Raw genomic sequence first — 6500 nt, 5'->3', positions numbered from 1 at the left:
GATAAGCTGTAAAAATATTTAGAAACTTCACTGAAACACCAAGCCAAGAACCTTAACTCCCAGGCAGGAAGAAACCCCACTGAGTCTGAGAGAGGGTACCTGGCTGGGTGTTTAGGGACATGTTTTTAAAAGCTTTGCAAAGCCCAGGTGATCTGGGGAACAGACCTCATTTTCAAAGCAATTGGGGCGTATAAAACCTGAATTTTAAATGTGTTCACTGAGCCATCAAAAAGCAGCAAGAGACTTTGTGGGGTCATAGCATCTTGTATAGAGACCTAATCTGAACTATAAATCAACTGGATTTAAGTACTAAGGTGACTAAGGCTACTGAAATGACTCCATCTTAATATTTAAATACCTTTGCTAATCTAGCTAGGAACCCAGCAGTTACTGCAAATCAATGGGAAAATCAATGCATGAATTAGCTCTGGAAATGCAGCTTGGGTTGAGTGTTATCGATCAGACAATGCCTTAGTATTTTTTAAATTAGCCTATTTCTGCTCAGGATCACTTGGATGGTTTTATTTTGGGTCTTGTCAGGGTTTGTTTTGAGATGCAACTCTGAAGCCACATCCACAGGCTTGGTTTCCCGTTCCCAGCAGCATTTCTCTGAAACCACCACGAGTCTGCCTCCATGGGAGCAGCAGGAATTGGCCCTTCATTGCCAAACCCTGGAGAGGAGGTCCAGCCCTCAGGAGCCCTTGGGAATCCAGCACAGCCCCAGCAGGGCCACCAGCAACAAGCATCTGGCAAGCACAGCCAGAAACCAGGGACCTCGAGGAAACAGCTGGCTTCAATATCTTGTGGTAGCCAATTTTCTTGAGTGAAAGTTAACAACATTCACTCAACCCTTCCCCAGAGGTCATGTTCCCTAAATTTCATGTTGCTCTTCTTGATGCCATCCAGACTTGCCAAGTTTTGTGCTTCCTTAGTGATGGTGTCCATATCTGCAAACAACTGAAACTGTAATCAGTGACCAGGAACTGGAACACTTTACATGCAGTGCCTCTCTGATACACACCTTCTTTCCAGTGACATCAGCCAACATCAATTCATATTCCAGCTGAGACCTTTCTGGTAGTGCTACTTGCTCAGCCGTTCCCTTTTTTGTCTCTGTACATCTGGCTCTAGGGTGGCACCAATTACTGCATTGCCAATTTGTCTGGGCTGAAGCACATCACACTGATTTCAGTCCATTTTTCAAAATTTTATGATCATTTGGAATTGTAATCCTTTGAAGGACTCCCTTGGCAGTGCTTGGCAATGCCCAAAAACCTGTTAGTAATGGATATTCTCTTCCCACATCCAGATGATATGGGATACAGTAAAGCCCAGGAGAGGTATTAAAATGCCCCTGTTCTTGACTGAGAACCACAAAGCCTGTTTTCTAAGTAATTATGTGCCTTTTGTGATTCTTGTCTTGCTCATCACTTCTCAATTTGCCAGTGAGACTGTCACATGGTGAAATGATAAAAGGTTTTTGTGCTGTTGTTTCAGCTGTCGCCTGTCAGAGCAGAGAATTATGCCTATTATTACCTTGATTTCTTCTTCTTCAGTAGAGAACAGGAACTATGGTGACCCTTCACTTCAACTCTCCTATTTTCTCTTCTGTGCTGGCAAGTTAATTGCACAATCACTGAACTGGGTATTTTTAGGGTACTGAAACAGGGCTGGCTGATTCAAAGCTCCCTTTTTTACGTGCAGTTGTTATTCCCCCCCTCCCCCCCGCCCCCCTTTACAGTGCTCTGCTTGTCCAGAGGCAGCCCTCGTAGCTGTCACCTCCCTGCTATGGTGCAGGAGTCACCTCTGCTTCTCACTCCCACCTGCTGCAGCCACCTGTCCATGCACAGCCTGGGACCCCAAGGGCTACATGCACAACCTCAGAGCCCCCAGATAGCAGGATACTTCTGGGGATACCAGCAGGGCAGAGAAGGGTGTCACCTCATGTTGCGTAGGGCTTGCCTCTGCACCTGCATGTAAATGTGTGTGCAAGCACTGTAGAGAGCTGGAAATGAGCAGGCAGAGTCACACTGAATTATGCTGCAAATTCTCAGCCCCATTTCTAAGTTATTTTCTACTGCATGCCTAAATGCAAACCTTGGTATCATATATGAGGAATAATAAAATAATTGCACTCCATCTTTCTTGCCAGTGACTTTACACAAGAGAAAAAAATAAGCTGTGAGATGAATTAGCACACAGCTACGTTTTGAAAAACTGTGTTGGAGAAACATTGAGGAGTCACTGAGCCTCAAGCACATCAAACCTTGGATGGATTTGCTCCCACTGAGAAGACATATGAGAGACACTAGATTCATAGAATCATAAATCCTAGAATATCCTGTGTTGAAAAGGAATCACAAGGATCATCAAAGTTCAGCTTCTGGCCCTGCACAGGACAGCCCCAAGGCTCACATCATGTGCCTGAGAGTGTTATCTGAGTCCTTCTTGAACTCTGGCAGGGTTGGTGCTGTGATTATTTCCCTGGAGAGCCTGTTCCAATGCCCAGCCACCCCTGGGATGATAGAGAATTGACTGTGTCAGCCTTACTATCACAACAGGCTTTCTGCAGTGGCCAGGCTCTTAGCTGGGAGTGACTTATACAGCCAGAGAAGGTGATGGCCATCCACACTTGGATGAGGAGCATTTCTTGCGGTGGACCTTCATGGTGTGGAAAGCTGATAAGAGCATGAAGATACAGCAAAAAAGGAACAGCAAACAGCTGAGAAAGGGAAGTACCTCGAGCCCTTTCATGAAATTCAAACCTCCAAGGGCAGCAAGGCAGCAGCCCTGGGTTTGGGTGATAGAAGAGCAGCTGGAGGTTTAAACTGTGTCTCAGTGAAATCCACTGCTGTGTGCGATGGCAGCCAGCCTGCCTGGCAGGAGCAAAGGGCTGTGTCAGTTTGCCACTGCCACAGCACAAAGGCTGCCTGTAACCTGACATGCTGACACAGGCTCCTTCTCCTCGCGTGTGCCAGTTCTCCCCCCTGCCCCTCCCGTCTGCAGCGGGAGCTGTGGCTCCCAGCTCCTACCTGATACTCCCAGTCCTGTCCCCAAGGTACGAGCTGTCTGACATCTGCTGAAAGAGCTGCCCACTGATGTTCCTCTGTACTCTGGCTCTGCTAGAGCAGTTTTCTGCCTCACCACTCATGTTGTTGGCTGAGCTGTGCTATGAAACTAGGACTGCAATAACAGAGAATTGCAGTTAGGACATGCCTCAATAAAAACCCTCTGTCTTGTGTATTGGGCACCACACACCCTTAAAATGCCTTTAAATACCATTATCAGGGCAATTTTTCCACACGGGAGCACTGTTTAAGCTCTCTGCTACACTTTGTCATTCTGCCTAGTGCATAAAAGATGGACAGAAGCATTACTCCGTGGCCACTTTGTGAAGAAGGGCTCTGAAAGGCTGTGGAGCATCCCCAGGGACACCGAGCTGCCGTGGCAGGGCCACCTGCACAAGGCTGTGGCCGCCCCACTCGGCCACTCCTCTGCCCTTTGCCAAAGACCAGCTCGCTCCAGTGGAATACCTGGCAAATCCTTGCTCTGAGGTCTCCTGTGAAGTGGCTTTGTGGAGGCAGGGGTGGCTTCAGCCCCTCTGCACGTGTCCCTGCAGCAGCGCCTGGCAAGGAGCCACACTGCCTCGGCTGCACCCGGGCATCGCTGGGGGGCAATTCCCCACCCTCTGCTCTTCCTCCTGCTTCGAATGGGGGGCTGGGAAAAGAGCCCTTTTAATCCCCTGAGCAGCCTTCTTCCCACATGACTAACTCTTCTGCATGCGTGCCATCCGCCTTTTCTCAGATGAAAGTGCTGGCACTGGGATGCTGCCTCCCCGGCTCCCTGGCTCCCTGATTCCCTGTCTCCCTGTCTCCCCAGCTCCCCAGCTGCAAGCTTCAGCCCATGCCACAGGAGCTTTGCCTGCCCTGGGACACATCCCTGTCTGCAAGAGGAGGCTTTCATGAGATCCTCGTGTCCGCTCTCCTGGGGGGACCCGAGCTGTGTGACACGGAGGGGACATCTCTCCTCCTCTGCAGGCACGCACGGCCTGTCCAGCTCCATCCAGGCCGCCAAGGGCACGTACAGCACCCAGCCTCAGCTCGGGCATCAGCGGTCTGGGCTTAGCTGGCTCGTCCTCTGGGAGGCTGATTCCTGCAGAGCACCCACCTCCCGCAGCTGGTTCCGCTGCCAGCCACTGCCCAGTGACCTCCCGGAGCACCGAGGGCTTTGTACCCCACTGCTCCGAGCCTGGGACCAATGTCTTGGACAACTAACCCACACCTCTCCATAACCTCCTGTCACGTTTGCTCCCTGCTTTTCTTTTTCAGACCTAAAAAAGCTGTCACCTCCACACAGCTCCATTGGACTCCCAGGTTGCCACAGGCTGATGGCTGTTTCCCAAGGCAGAGTGCTCAGCATTGCCAAGGGGACAGTGCCCCGTGCACAGGGGCCAGCCTCAGATCTGAGGACACCAAGAGCTATGTAAAGATGCTGTCAGTTTCCTGAAGCACCAGGAAACCAAAGTGTTTTTGCCAAGTTTAGGAGAAAGCTTAGAAGCTGAATGACTTTTAGGAAGATGAGTGTACAAACTGGCAGGTTAAATCAGAAGAGCATAAAGTGTTACTTTGAAGGATAAAAATCAAAACCATATGCTATAAAGGCAGATGAGAGGCAACTACTCAGGTGCACAATATTCTGCATCCCTTACACCTTGCCCTTTACAAAAAAACCCCCCAAAAAATCTTGCCCCAACAATGAAAGGAAAGGTATTGATCTTCTGAAACATGGCTTTGCTTCTAGGTAACGTGTTTCTCACTTCAGTTTTACTAAGCAAGTGGTCCCAGTTTATTTTACAGTGACCTTGTGCTCTCACATCAGCACCTGCAAAGTTGTTTAGATACAATGTCATCAAGAATGTTAGTCCAAAGTCTGAAATTCCTGTTGGTCCACAACTGATAAAAGCTGCATACTGTCATTTGTAGTAATTATAATTCAAATTATAGGAGAAAAGCAAAGGCAATAGAGAAATAATGCAAGAACACTCTTGCAGTGTTTCCAAAATTAAATGCTTTCCATTTAGTCATTGCTGTAGCTAGCAAGATGCTTTGACAGCTTCAAATTGTCACCTCTAAGGGAAAGGGAAACATGGTAGGAAGGAAGGGGACAGACTAAAATCAAATTTTACTTTTTGATCTTAGAACAAATTCAGTTCCTATTGAACCTGTTTACTTTACTCAGAACAAAACTGGATCTGGGCTACAAGGGCAAAATTACTCTGGACTGATGCAAACATCAATACAGACACAAAATATCCAGTTAAAACACAAGGCTTTCATGCAAAGTGCATCCACAGTGCTTAATGTATTCACAAAACTGAACATACTGATACATTCGCTAGCAAGAGCAAACCACTCATCACTGCCAATGTACTTTAGTTTAATGTAGTTTGAAAAATAGCAAGTTCAGTCCATCAAATTAGGCATATCTAACTGTGCAAATTTTTCATTAGCAATTGTCTGTTTGCGTAGGAAGCTGTGGTGTCACTCCATTGCACACCGCTCTTCTTGCATGCCACATTGAAGGGAAACAAAAACTATGAGAGGCCAAAAGGAGCTGCTCATAAAAAGCCAAGCACAGATTGTTCATTGCTAATGGACTGTGGACAGTTGGTCAATGCATTTTCTACAAAAACCTGGTGTATTTAAAGCAGCTTATTTTATGAGTCACAGGTTACTGCACTCGTGAACTGACCAAATTTCTGAGGCATCTGAGACATGTTTTAAGAGTATCTAGAATCAAAGACTCCCACTTTTCACTGAGTTGTTTCATGCCCTTGTTGCACCTCTTCCCTGACCTCAAAAGTAATTTCTTTTGTTTTCTCAGATGTGGGAATTTACACGTGAAAAACTCTTTCTGTCAAGATGTGATAAGTCTCCTTGGTTGGTCAAAACTGGCACCCAGTTCTTGTGCTAATACTGTGATTTGTATTAATTTGGGATTTATATCGTACTCACAGTGATGAAGAAACAGGACTTGACTCCTGCTCTGAGACTTCTTGAGCCCATTTCACCCATCTCTTTTGTGAATAACAGCAGAAACAATGGACTGACTTCCCTCAAAATGTAGAATAAAGGTGCTACTTTATGAAGGCTCAGCCAGGGAAGAGTTGTCCATGAAGATCAGTATGACAGAAGCAAATGTTGTACCTGGACAGACTGGAGCATATAGTGTGCATGAGGCCTGTCAGCTCATCCCTGCAGGCTCTCCAGCACTGGCTGAGCCCCAGGGGAATACCGGGTCCAGTTGTGAGTACCAGGATGCAAGGTGGGCTGATAGAGTGTTTAGGGCTGAGTACCACAGACAGACTCTTTATACCAATGTTCTTCAGCACTCCAAATGTCTGGCTAATGACTGACAGTGTAAACAACTTACTCGTGCATGATTTGTGCTCATTCTAGTGTAGGCATCAATGCTCTCTCTCAAGTAAGCTGAACAGAATT

Source organism: Passer domesticus, chromosome 2 (genome assembly GCF_036417665.1).
Source record: "Passer domesticus isolate bPasDom1 chromosome 2, bPasDom1.hap1, whole genome shotgun sequence".
Taxonomy (NCBI): domain Eukaryota; kingdom Metazoa; phylum Chordata; class Aves; order Passeriformes; family Passeridae; genus Passer; species Passer domesticus.
The sequence above is the reverse complement of the archived record's forward strand: the minus strand, read 5'-3'. Positions refer to the sequence as shown.